Source organism: Eptatretus burgeri, chromosome 14 (genome assembly GCF_056783735.1).
Source record: "Eptatretus burgeri isolate ZD-2024b chromosome 14, Ebu_testis_v1, whole genome shotgun sequence".
NCBI classification, from domain to species: Eukaryota; Metazoa; Chordata; class Myxini; order Myxiniformes; family Myxinidae; genus Eptatretus; species Eptatretus burgeri.
In genome coordinates, this window is record NC_140974.1 from 49,556,695 (window position 1) to 49,571,584 (window position 14,890).

Consider the following 14,890-nt stretch of genomic DNA (forward strand, 5'->3'; position numbering starts at 1 on the left):
TGCGTGTGGTCTTCGGAAATAAAACGTGTAATTCGAGGATCCTCATCTGACTCTGTCATCTTACTCGGCCGAGTGGAGAGTCATAACAATGACAACCAGCCCTTGTCCTCCTTCAGCAATAGGCAGGCTTAGCACACCGGGCTGGAGCCAGTGCTTTCCCCCCAAAATAAGTCAATAAATATGGTTTGAAGTTTTTAAAGAATATAGTCTAGGGGCTGTAGTGCCGTAAAAATATGCCAAAGCATTGATGCCACAAGGTTATTAATAACAAGGGTTCACCCCCCGATATGAGATTTGACTGAGTAGTCCCTTCCATTTTAGTAACCGTCTCTCCGTTTTATTTAGTAAAAATTCCCAGTTTTTTAAAACGAAATTTTGAGTGCCAAGAAAGATGCCGAGATAAAAAAAAATTCCACCCCATGCCCACTCAAGTTGCTTGGGCTGGGTCGGAGAAGTGGCGCCATTTTGCAGACTGAGATTGAGAGCTTTACTCTTTTTCCAGTTCACTTTGGTGAGGCTTGCCACACTGAATTCATAGACACAGTGGACCAAGGCAGAGACATCCACATCTGAGTGGATAACTGCACAAATGTCATTCACATAAGCAATTACTTTAACTGGATTCGTCATTGGTTGGGGAAGAAAACCATGAAGATGTACCCGCAACCGAATGAGCAAGGATTCTATTGCCAGGGAATAGAGGAGGCCGGATAAAGGGCAGCCTTGATGAATGCCTCTACTAGCTGGGAAAGGCTGACATAAAATATTGTTAACTTTGAGTAAACTAAAAATATTATTAAACAGGAGCTGTATGTAAGAGATAAAAAAAGAAAATTCCCCGAAAACCAAACCCCCATAAAACAGAAAAAAGATAGATGTGTTCAACAGTATCAAAGGCTTTTTCCTGGTCCAGGAAAATCAAACCAACATTTTTTCCTCAAGAGTGCAGATATCAATTATATCATGCACAATGAAAATACTGTCACATATTGTTCTTTTTAGAACACAGTAAGATTAATCAGGGTGTATGATTTCCCCAATCACAGGTCTGAGCTGGTTGCTAAGAACCTTTGAGAATATTTTATTATCTGTGCAAAGCAATGAGATAGGGCACCAGTTGCACGGTTGCTGAAGGTCACCTTTTTGGGGACAACGGTAAGTACAGCCCTGCAACAGCTCAATGGCAACAAGCTCGATCAAAGACCGTCTATCAGAGCTTCAAGTAACTCAGGTCCCAGAAGGTCCCAAAAGGTTTTGTAAAGTTCTACAGGCATTCCATCTAGACCAGAGGCTTTGCCTGTTGGTGGAGTATGTAGGGCAGCCTGAAGTTCTCCAAAGTTACTTCCATGTCTAGTTGTAGATGTGTGGGTTATGATAAGGTAGGTAGGGAAGAAGTCAGGGATTCCACAATCTCGTTATCAGTGCTCTTGGCTTGGTTGAGTTCAGAGAAGTAATTATTGAGTGAAACTCTGATGTCTTTTTGATAGTGTGTTATTCTTCCTTCCTTTGTCTTTAGTGAGGTTATCTGCTGACTTGATGTTTTCTGAAGTTCCAGTCTGAAGAAGAACTTGGAGCAAGTATTCAAGTGATACAAATTTTCCATTCGGAGACGAATCAGAGCTCCCCTGGCTTGCTTTGCACAGAGCCCAACAAGAAGGTTCCGGTTTTGGAGCAGCAAGAGGTCTCCTTCGGGGCTCCCTGCTGACGTTCTCAAAGCTAAGTTTCCGGTTGTTATTTGTCCCGTTTTAACTGTTTAATGTTCTCACCTACATGTTACTGTGTGTTGCTAGTTCGGTTTTGTCTCAAAAATCGTGCTATTTTGTGAGTATTTTTGTCGACGTTCTTACCTGTGCTTGAGGCCGAGGCCTAGACTTGAGGCCTACCGGTTCCACTCGGTGTTCGATCGTTTTTTTTTTTGTTTGTTTTTTTCTCCCCATTACCTTCAATTTCTATCCTCCCCATTACCTTCAATTTTGATCCTCCCCACTTTCCAAACATCCCCCATTCTCCCAACTAATCTCTTTCTTATCTCAAAAAAAAAACAAAAAAAAAACAAACAAAAAAAAAACCCTACAACAACAACAACAACACGCTCACCTTCTCCCGATTTTGCTTATTCTTCTTCCTCTTAACTTCCTCCTCGTCTTCTTCCTCGATTTTTTTTTTTACACTTCCATGACCTAATCTGTTGAACTCTCTCATACATTAATATTAACAACAACAACAAAAAAAAAAAATATATATATATATATATATATATATATATATATATATATATATGTATATATATATATATGTATATATATATATATATATATATATATATATATATATATATATATATATATATATATATATATATATATATATATATATATATATATATATATATATATATATACCCAACAACAACAACAACACGCTCACCTTCTCCCGATTCTTCTTCCTCTTAACTTCCTCCTCGTCTTCTTCCTCGATTTTTTGTTCTTCTTTCTTTCTTTCTTTCTTTCTTTCTTTCTTTCTTTCCTTCTTTCTTTCACTTCCATGACCTAATCTGTTGAACTCTCTCATACATTATTTTTAACAACAAAAACGATCTTATAATGCTTCATCTTCCTCTCTCACACATGTGGTACTTTACTGTTTCACAATGCACTACTCTTCTGCTATTTTAACAGACTGCTCTCATTTCGACCTCTCCTTCATTCCTTGCCTAAAAAATCCAACGATTACAGCGCTTCTTCTCTCCATTCTCTGAATTCGCCTTCATTGCATCCATCAAGAATTGTGTTAAATCGCATCTCTGACCTAAAACTTTTAAAAACCACAGTTTGCCATGGATGCTCGCTTTCCATCAACCATTCTTTTTTTCCAACTTCAGTGCCAACTCACCCCCCTCACCCCTCACTCTCACTCTCAAAGCAACCATCCCACTCTTCTCCCTCCAAGCCTCCCTCTCACCTCTCTCAAAAATTCCCCCTCACCTTTCTCCCACCTTTCATCCCCTCACTCTTCCTTCTCAAAGTTGCCCCCTCTCTCATCCACCAACCTGCCTCCCTCCACTGCCCTCTCACCTCCATCTCTTCACTTCACCTCCTCAAATCCTCAAATGCCTTCTTCCTTGTCTCTTGTCCCCCTTCTCCCCCAGCACTACAGAACCTTTTCTCCTCCTCATTCGGCCCCCTCCCCTCGTTATTCTGCAATACCCCACACTCCTTCAGCAACCCTCCTTACCTGCCCCCCTCATCCCTTGTCCTACACTCCCCCTCCCCCTCCACCTCCTGCACCCAAGGCCTCCTCCCCTTCCTCTTCATTAAAAGTGTGGACCTCAAATATCCGGGGCCTTCGCTCAAACCTTTCAGATCTTTCCATGCAGGTTGCCACTGACAAACCAGACATTATCTGCCTAACAGAAACTTTCCTCTCCCAAGACGTGTCTGACTCCCAAGTATCTCTCCCTGGCTACTCCCTCTTACGGTATGACAGACCTGAGCCTCGTCCTGGTGGAGGTGTTGCTCTCTTCATCAAAGACTCTATTCCTCACTCTCCATGCACTGCTCTCACTCCCCACACCCCCAGGAATACCTCTGGCTTCGGCTTCCCCTCCACTCCCACCTCATGTTTATATGTGTACTGTACCGTCCACCGAACAGTGATGACTCCATCTACACCTCACTATCCGAAAACATGGACCATCTTCTATCTTCTCATCCAAACTCTCTCTTCCTCTTATGTGGTGACTTCAATTGTCATCACGCCAGTTGGCTAGGTGTGGGTACCTCGCTCACCTGCCATGGCACCTCAGCAAAAGCTTTCTGCGACTCATTGGGACTGACTCAATCGGTCAACTTCCCGACCCGGATCTCAACCAATGGTACTCCATCTCTTCTGGATCTGGTTTTGACAAATTTCCCTGACAATATCTGCTGCTCTTCCTTCGCTCCAATTGGTTCTTCTGACCACGTCCTTGTCAAAGTGGACATCTCTCTGGCTGTTATCAGAGAACCACCTCACCGCCGTCGAGTCTGGCATTTCACTCAAGCCGACTGGCAGAGTCTCCGAGCAGCCATCAAACTTACAGACTGGTCTCCTATCACTACTTTCTCAAACATCAACTCATCCTGGGAATTCTTTCAAAGAAACTTGCTCTCCCTCATGCACAGATTTATCCCCTCTCGTGTTCAGTTGTCTTACCCTTCCTCCCGCCCTTGGTTTACTGAAGCTTGTGGCGAGGCAGTTGTCCTGAAACAACTTGCCTTTGCCTCATGGAAAGCAAACCCAACTGAGGGCAATCTCAGTTCTTTCCACAAAGCTCAGAACAAGTGTGTATCTACCCTCAGGAGAGCCAGAAAACAACATCTTTCTCATCTCAAGTCTGAACTCTCAAACCTCTCTCCCTCCTCAAAATCCTGGTGGCGTTTAATCAAATCTGTTTCTGGTGTATGTTCCCCCTCCATCCCCTCCCTTACCTCAAATGGCCGCACTGCTGATTCCACATGTGATAAAGCTGAATGTCTAAACTCGGTGTTTGCAGCTAAATCTTGTGTCCTAAACCCATCACTATCTCTACCCACTTTACCCAGTCGCACCCAACTGTCCCTGGACTCTGTATCCTTTTCTCCTGACAAGGTGGAGAGCTTGCTTTCAAACCTCGAGTCAGATTCTGCAACCGGTCCAGACGGCATCAGCCCACGTGTCCTCAAAGCCTGCTCTTCTGCTCTTGCTCACCCTCTCTCTGTTCTATTCACCCTCTCATTTGCCCAAGGTCATCTGCCATCTGCTTGGAAATCTGCTAACATCACTGCCCTGCATAAAAAAGGTGCAAAAACAGATCCCTATAACTACAGACCAATCAGCCTTCTCCCAATCATCAGCAAGGTGATGGAATCCATCATCGCTTCAGATATGAAATCCTTCCTCTTCTCCAATGGCTTGATTTCCAATCATCAATTTGGTTTCAGACCAGGTCACTCTACCCTGGATATGCTGCTTCTGCTCTCCCATCAATGGATGGAGGTCCTCAATGCCAGACAGGAAATCCGAGCCGTATCCCTGGACATATCACGTGCTTTTGACACAGTCTGGCACCCTGCCCTACTCACCAAACTCTCTTCCCATGGTATTCAAGGCCATCTCCAATCATGGCTCGCAGACTTTCTCTCCTGTCGCAGTCAACGTGTGGCCCTAAATGGAGTTCTTTCATCCCCTCTTCCTGTGCAGGCTGGAGTTCCTCAAGGTAGCGTTCTGGGCCCTGTTCTTTTTCTGGTTTTTATCAATGATCTCTCGGACTCTCTGGAAAATCCTCTATTTCTCTTTGCCGACGACTCCACCCTCTGCCGTACCATCTGTCATCCCTCAGACCGGCAAGCAGCAGCTTCTTCGCTCACTGCAGATCTGGATAAAATCACAAACTGGTCCAACACGTGGAACATGTCTTTCAATCCAGACAAATCTCACACTCTCACTATGTCTCTTCGAAAGGACCATTTACAAAACCCCCCCAACCACTTTCTCAACAATCCTCTGGAAGAAGTCTTTTCTTTCAAGCTTCTAGGTCTCACTATCTGCCATGACCTTTCCTGGGAAAGTCACATTTCCAACCTCGCCTCAAAAGCCAGTCGCCGACTGGGAATCCTCCGTCGTGCTAAGTCCTTCCTCGGCCCTCTTGAGCTCCTGACCACTTACAAAGCTTTTGTCCATAGCCTGATGGAGTACTGCTCTCCCCTCTGGGCTGGTGCTCCTGCCTCCCACCTTTCTCGGCTTAACGCTGTCGAAACCAGGAAATTTAAGATCATCGGCATCTCCCGCAATGAAGCTGAGTCTTTGGGCCTCTCACTCAATCACTGTAGGTTGGTCGGTGGTCTTTCTGTCTTCTACCGACTCCTCTCCAGCCTTGCCCCCCCCTGCTCTCTCTGTGATTTGTCCCCACCACATTTCCACAGGGCGCTCAAGGTCCGCCAACAACCCCCTTCTGGTAAAACTACCAAAATCACGAATCACTGCTCATCTTCACTCTTTCATTCCTCTTTTTTCCCGCCTTTGGAATAAACTTCCTCACTCTATTCTTTCCCATTCTTCCCTCCAGGCTTTCAAAACAGCTGTTCACCACCACCTCTTATCTTCCCCCATCCAAATCCTCGATCTTTTCTACCCCCGATAATCCACCCAAGCCCACTTCCTTCATTTCTCCTGCTTTCCTTCCTGAAAGTCCCTGAAATGTCCATCTTCTCTTCGCCATGTTCCCCGTCCCATCCCCATCCCTCTCCCTTCCACAGTTCACCTAATGTGTCTGTTCCCCACTGTTTTGTCCCTTCCACTCCCGCCCCTTTTGTCTCATGCCTCCTTGCTGTGAGTTGTGTGTTTGCTCTCATACGAGCCTCGACCAAGGTATACAAAAAAAAAAAAAGGGCTTTTTTCTTTGCAAGCAAAAAGTTGGTCCTTTCGGTATTAGAAGCTGAGAGGTTGGATTGCAAAGATAGTATTTCTCTGGCAACCAGGAATTGAAGGGCAGAGTCACATCGAGTTTGATAAGCTCCGTATTACTGGCAGAAGGATCTTATCTGTGCTTTGGCATTGTCCCACCATTGCACAAGACGGGGAAAGGAGGGTTTACGTTGGAGTAAAGTTCTCCAAAAAATAGGAAAGGCATCAAGGAACAATTGATCCTCGAGGATTCCTTACAGTGAAAGTCCAGTAGGCAGCACCTCGGTTACGAATTGGTGGATGAATACGAAGTGTGACCATATGACTGTCTGAGAAACCGCTCGGGACAATACCAGTATGGGTCACAATATACAAAAAATCGCTACTAATATAAAACTGGTCTAACCTTGCGAGGGACTGACAGCCATCTAAACACTGACACCACATACATTGTCGTGCAGATGGATTACAAATTCTCCACATGTCAATAAGGGAGAATGTTGTCAAAGTCCTAGTCAGGGGTGTAATGCTCGCTGAATGAGGCTCTTTCCCATTGCAATCAATGGTAGAATCCATCGTGCAGTTAAAATCCCTCCTAAACAAAAAAATCCATTAAAATCTAAGTGTGGGAGGGATGTTTCTAACTGTGTAAAAAACACAAGTCTATCCATGCTATCACTGGGTGCATAGACGTTCAGTATTGTGTGTTTAAAACCATTAAGAGTCAAGGTGAGTGAGATTAAATGTCCTTTAATTATTTCTTTAAAATCAAAATTTCATAATCAAGATTACAAAGAGAGGGATGTAAATAGATGGCTACCCCAGCTCTGGGATACTCTACGCTGCTGAAGAACCACCTTCCTTTCATCATTCTCTCCCATTCACTCATACAGGAGGAATTACATCTGGTTTCTTGGAAGAGTAAAAATTCAATGTGGTTCTTCAACACAAGCTCCTTTACTTCAGCTTTAAGTAAATTCGAGCGTCCTCCATTAAGGTTTAAAGTAGCTATCGAAAAAGCCATAGCGTGGAATTTTGAAAAGGCATCGGTTAATTGGCCGGGTTATGGATGCAGTAGTTTCCTTGCTTTCAAAACCCATTTCTTGGGACGAAACATTTGTGGCTCAGTCATACCAAACTGCTCAGACTGAAGGAGCAGCCGCTTTGCAGGGGTGATAAGACTGTGCAGGTCTGGAAAGGAATCTTGAATTCTAACATGTCTCTTACGGAAGGTGTGCTGTAAAAACTTTGTGATCCCCTGGGGGGGGAGGAGGGGGCACAGCCGGAACACCCTCAGGTTCCTGAAATAAGCCTGGATCATTCTAGACCGGTCCTATCACCAGAAGCAAGCAACGAGGCCCCGTCAGAATCATAGTCTGATTGGTGATCCATACTTGAACCATGCACCACAGGTGGAGCGTGCATTTCTATTTTTGCTGGGAGGGGAAAAGCTGTTACCGAAGCAGAACACACACGCTCCACTTCTGTAACGTCCGGAGTTGTCTGTAACACAGATGTCTCAGACACTATGCCTTTAGCAGGGAGAGGGACCAACATAGGTTCACTTTCAATGTCCATGACATCAGAAACCACTGAGGTGGTCAACAACTACTTCGCGGGACACGACACCACCCTCTTTTTCATGCTCGTGCTCATCCTGTTCGTGAACAGGAACATTGTCATCATCCACCGTAGCAAGAACACCAATTTGTTTTCCATTTCCAAAGTAGTGAACGAGCTGGCTGTATCTACATGAGAGCCATATAATTTGCTCGACGGCGCTAGCATTTTTGAAACGCTCACCGCTACATCATGACTATTGACGTTGGGACGCTTGTTTCTTTGGGATTGAAAGGTAACAAAACCCTCGTCATCCACTTGAGGTTCTTCAACTTCTGCACTCGCTTTCCAGGACTGATTATGGGAGGTTTCTGCACGTTCCACCACTCTATATGTACCACTAGTGCTTGGTTTGGATTCTGCTGCTCGAGATGTCCCACCAGTGCTTGGCTTGGGTTCCACAGCTATAGATGCACCATTAGTGCTTGGTCGAGGCTCCTGGTGTTGAGATTCCTCGTTCGGCTCCACATGTCGAGACTCGCCACCAGGAATGTTTGGTTTCTGACACGCATTCTTTAAATATCCGTGCTCACCACAAATAAAGCTTGTCATTGCCTCAGAGGCAATATAAATTTGGTAGCTGTGATCTGTATATTTAAGAGTCACAGCAGTACTAAGTGACCTTGCACCATTCTTCAAAACAATATAACAGTGACGTCGGAACGACATATAATGTGTCGAACCGAAATGCCAGAATGCAAACGTAATGGGATTTTGGAAATCCGTGACACAACCATCCCAAAATAAATTAAAGCAGAGATAATATTCTCGCTTTTAAAGAAAGGTGGAATATTTGAAATAATAATTTTAACAGCAGATGTGTTCAAAGGAGTCACAGGAACAAAAAGATTGGCAGGATAGACAAGCCGGTTTCAACTGTCTGAGCAACGTATCACTGTTTGGACAAGAATAGCACAACCCGCTGATTCATCCTCGACGCTGTGAGAATGTTTTTGAGCCCAATGAGCTCTCCGAAACCCATTTTGACACTAACTCCGTCCGGTGGACAAACCATGACCCCGTTATTTTGAGTAAGTGCCTCGTACACACTTTTATGCAAATGTATGTTTGCCATAGTGTAAAATAATATAAAGTAAATTGAAGAATCAAAAAAATCAAAAGCAAACCTGCCACAAGCAAAACGAGCAAGTGGGGGGAAACAAAAAATTAATATGAACTAAGTATTTCACCAAGAAAAAGGCCAAACGTAGAAACACAGCAAATGGAAAAGCAGGCCCAAAAACCAGAAGGTCCTGAACAGGCCTGCAAATCACTCACTGCTCTCTCTCTCTCTCTCTCTCTCTCTCTCTCTCTCTCTCTCTCTCTCTCTCTCTCTCTCTCTCTCTCTCTCTCTCTCTCTCTCTCTCTCTCTCTCTCTCTCTCTCTCTCTCTCTCTCTCTCTCTCTCTCTCTCTCTCTCTCTCTCTCTCTCTCTCTCTCTCTCTCTCTCTCTCTCTCTCTCTCTCTCTCTCTCTCTCTCTCTCTCTCTCTCTCTCTCTCTCTCTCTCTCTCTCTCTCTCTCTCTCTCTCTCTCTCTCTCTCTCTCTCTCTCTCTCTCTCTCTACAAAGAAAGGAAACACAGGGGAAACGTCACAAACACATACAAGGACACAAAGAGATCGAAAAAGAGATAAGAAAAACACCAACATGACACAGTGAGAGAGAGCGGAAGAGAAAAAGAGAGAGAGAGAGAGAGAGAGAGAGAGAGAGAGAGAGAGAGAGAGAGAGAGAGAGAGAGAGAGAGATGTGGGGGAAGGGGAGTAATCAGAGAGAATATGTTATGCTTTGTGAACAACACAACACAATACAACACACAGATACATGCTTGACCGATATCAGCAATTTTTGGAATCGGCAGGTTGGAGTTTATGTGATTACCGTCTGCAGTTCGTACTGTATACAACCCAGAAACTTTGAGTGGCTTTCACCGAAAAACAACGTTGCTTATATTCAGACGTTTCAGGGATATGATCGCAAACATTAATCTTTATATACAGCTGCATGTGACAGGTGGGAAAAAAATTGGCTCGGGAATTTAGAAAATACATTAATATGGCAAACAGCTCAGAAATCGAGCGTTATCAAATATATTTTGCTTTGAAACTCAAACGTATAATCTTTATAAAGGTTATAATCTATAAAGGAAACATATAACCTTTATAAAGCAAATCCAATAACCAGATGTTTTAGAAACTCGTGCATCTGCAAAGGAAAACCTGATAGAACCTCCATAAGATGCAGGATTAAACTTTGCTACCATGGTACCCGTAACAGGCATGGCATGTCCACACACCCGCGGAGAGTCCGTACAGATCAAAATCTTCGTATACGTACCACGACCGTGTGTGCTGTATACGTACCTCTACCGTGTAGTAACTGTTGACTATACTTCCAAATCAGGACACGAACAGCACTGTACAGCTCGGTAAGTGGCTTAAGCACTCAAGCAAGCACTACGACGAAATGCCTGGCTTGGCAAGCGATTACCAATTGCCGTTGATCCAACTATGCACCCTGAAACACCCGTGCAATGTCCAAATTGGACAAATCAACACTTTTTTCAGAGTTGGAACTGCTGATACTTTCAAAGCCTGAGCTTACATTTTCTAAAAATGCTTAGTTTATGAGATTCTCTCGGTTATTCATACATGCAAATTAAATAAAGGCATGAACACTGGCATCTCCAGGCATTTATAAACACTGCAATATACCCAGCGATTCGTAGTTATGATGAACAAGCATTCCATAATATGAGTGAGGAAAATGAAAAAAAACTTTATCCTTAAGAAATCGTTGTGACCTGTTCCAAGTCAGAGTATGGTTGAGCAGGCCAAAAAACATGGTGGCATCAGACCCCAACGAGGTTACCCAGGAAACGTCTTGAGACCCCAGACAGCGAGGTGGCCGAGGATTGCCTGATGAAGGATATTATTAAATTAGGCCATTATATATCTTCAAAAGGGGTGTTTTAATTAACCCAAACATCCAATTTTCACTCTTGCGTTTCCGTGGAGTTTTCTTAGTATGCATGGAAAGTTTCAGGCTACTATGTTTTATGGTTTTGGAGTTATAGAGGAGACACACACACACACACACACACACACACACACACATATTGCCTTTTATTTGTATAGATACCATACAGTATTGTATTAAAGATCTCTCTCTCTCTCTCTCTCTCTCTCTCTCTCTCTCTCTCTCTCTCTCTCTCTCTCTGTCTCTCTCTCTCTCTCTCTCTCTCTCCCTCTCTCTCTCTATCTCTCTCTCTCTTTCCTGTTTCCTCGCTATCTCTCTCTCTCTCTCTCTCTCTCTCTCTCTCTCCTCTCTCTCTCTTCTGTCTCCTCGCTCTCTCTCCTCTCTCTCTCTCTCTCTCTCTCTCTCTCTCCCTCTCTCTCTCCCCTTTCTCTCTCCCCTCTCTCTCTCCCCTCTCTCTCTCCTCTCTCTCTCTCCTCTCTCTCTCCCCCTCTCTCTCTCCCCTCTCTCTCCCCTCTCTCTCTCCCCTCCTCTCACTCCCCCTCTCTCTCCCCTCTCTCTCTCTCCCCCTCTCTCTCTCCCCCTCTCTCTCTCCCCCTCTCTCTCTCTCCCCCCTCTCAATCTCTCCCCCTCTCTCTCTCTCTCCCCCTCCCTCTCTCCCCCTCTCTCCCCCCTCTCTCTCTCCCCCCTCTCTCTCTCTCTCCCCTCTCTCTGTCTGTCTGTCTGTCTCTGGATGTATCCGGACTGTCGTTATGTCTGGACGGTGGTTATCTCCATATGTGTCTGGATGGTGGTTATGTCTGGGCGGGGTTTGTCTCCAGACGTGTCCGGATGGTATCTCTCTCCAAATGTGTCTGGATAGGAGTTTGTCTCCGGACGTGTTCGGGCAGTGTTTTTTTCCTGGTAGGATTGCACATTGCATGAAGCAACATCGAGGTGAAAGTCACAAACTTTCTTTGAGTGACACATAATAACATAATACCATTCCTTTCGTGCCAAAAAAGTCACAGAGGGTTGCCAATGCAGTTTCCTTGGCAAGGAGTACAGTCCTGAATGGGTCACCACTCAACACAACACAGGTTACCCAGGATGGTTATTACCTCAGTACTCTGGTACTCATTTTGTTGACCTCAAAAGGATGAGAGGCTGAGTCAACCCCACCTGGTGTTAATTCAACAGCCGACAGGGGGTTCAAACTCAGGACCCTTAGGTACCAAAACAGCGACTTTAACCACTAAGCCAACACCATGCTTTGAGTCACACATACCTGCACGATTTGGACTCAGGAATTAGCAAATCAATAGGATTCCTCCTTCGACTTTCGAATCTTCCTACAAACACCCTTTTTGATCTTCAACAGTCGTTCTTCACGTCTCTTGTTCAGTGCCGTTGAAAAGAGGAGTTCTTCACTCAAGTATCTTCACTGGTTTCTCATCGGAGATTTTGAGCCCTAAAGAGCATTGATTTTAGCTTTTGCAATCCTACGCGTTAATTAGAGGAAACGATTCATGATTTCCGAATGCACAGCGGAATCTGTCCTGTCTTATCGGGCTTTCCCTCGAGTCCACATTACTTGCATGCTGACTTGATGATGGTCACCCACAACTGATTGATAATTTAAGGTTTTAAAATCATGTGATTGGAGGATGTGGTGCGGCACTCGCTTCTCCAGATGTCATCTTATGGAGTTTTTTCTCCTGTTTTCTTATCACTGATAAGATGCCAAGTGATGTTGCCTCTAAAGCATTGACGATCCGTGGGTCTTGTTCGAATATACAAGGGGAGTTCAACAACTTCTCGGAACTAGATACACCCATGAAATTCCAAGAAACACCATGTTTAATTTTAAAAAATATAATTATAAAGGAAATATTTATTCTTAATAATCCTTACACTTGCATGTTCATAGAACAAAGCATTGGCATTTATTTGGACAATCGTCAGTAACTCGTTCTGAAAATTTTTTCACTCGTCAAATATTGTGAGGCATACGAAACTGTTCATCGTTTCCTGAAGTTCCTGACTCTTCCTGAAACCTCACAGGATAGGGTTCAAAACCTATGATGAGGTCATTATTTGTGGGCCAAATTCCAAATTCCTGCCAGCTTCAGATGAATGTTAGACCTGGCCAGTCGGTTCGTGAAAGACTTGCGCCAAAAGCTTTTCGTTGCCGACCCCATGAGAAGGTGGGATTGATTTGCATCGTTAAAGAAGTAGTGATAGTTAAATCACATCTTCACTTTCTCCAGCTGGGACATTGCATGTCATGCGGAGGCATCACGATGGAAAGAGGGCAATCGAAACATCCAAACTGCCAGTGTTCCCCAGAACAGATGAGCCAAATATGTCACACTGTCCATAATAGGTCACAATGCACAAGTAATATGACTTTAATGACGAATCATCCGATTTCGTGAAAAAGTCAATCCAGCACTCAGACCTTCCTTACCAAGCATGCACAGCAGTGAACAATGCAGAGATGCCTCGATCGGATGGTTCAGATTTTTGTTGGCAGAAATACATCGTATACTGCCTGCAAGGACTGAAACATCTTTCATTTAGTACCTTGTGTGTGTGGGACTCTTGCACTGGATCGGAAAGGATCAATAGAAGCAGCAGCCGTACGCACGTTGATTTTATTGGTCCAAGGAAAGACAAGGCATGAGCCTTTCACTGTAAATCATGAGGTTGGCTCTGAGATAGCTGGTCGATTGGGGAAGTAAAGCAGTGGTGGAGGGGTGCAGTAGTGCATTATCATCATCCCAACCAGAATCATGACCACAAGTGTGTGTCTGTGTCTGTGTCTGTGTGTGTATGCGTGTCGTGGTAGTTAATATATTAAATCCTCCAGCGAGGAGACTGATTCGTTATGTTGCATTGATGGGTTGACTGACTGGCTGGATGCAACTGAGGTTGTGGATCTACTGATGTAGGTAACCTACTGATGTGGGTTCATGACCAAGGTTGTGGATCTGCCGTTTGGAGAGGTTCGAGGATGAAAGGATCGAAACCTCGAGGAAGAACGGGTGCCCAGCTGATGATCCATGCAGTCGGGAAACCATTAATTTGCTAACAGGTTATGGCTCTTACTTTCAGTAAAGTAACTATGTTTTGAGGTTTGCAATTTAAATAAAGAGTAATATAGGATATTCTGAAATTAACATAATTTACAGCAATCCTTTTAAATTACATTCCATTTTAGGAACAGCCGATACTGTACAGTTAATTAATTAGGTGTGTTTGTGTGTGTATGTGTATAAATGTGAATACTGCGCTGTAAATGGTGGAGACTTGTAATACCCTCCCCCACCTGGAGGCAGCACGACACTATACACATTTACATAGAGAATTTGCATCCCCCACCTCCCTACCCGCCCCCTGTGTTTAGTTTGCCCCTCCCCAAGACCACCGGCAAGGATAAAAACACCCCTATACATTAAACGAGGTCAGACTGATCCGATGTAACAAGTCTGGATGTAATGTTGCCAGAATTGTAGGAGGAGTAGCGCAACAAACACACAAACACATGGCCGTGAATTATAGTAAGGATTAAAAATTACTGCATGTTGAAACAATTTTTCAAAATTAACTTTTTTATTCATAACTGAAGAGATCAAACTAAACACATAGTTGAAGGTTACATGTCAGGAATACCTGAAAAAAACATGTACCAATCAAAATTCACTTGTAAAAGTATTCAGCCTCTTCGGTGAGTACTTGCTGGAAGCACCTTTTACAGCAATGACTGCGATGAGTGTTTCTGGGTAGGTCTCTACCAGATTTGTACAGTGAGATGATTAAATGTTTATCCATTCTTCATGTGAAAATTACTCTCGTTCTGCCAAGTTTGATGGGGATCGTCGATGAACTGCAAT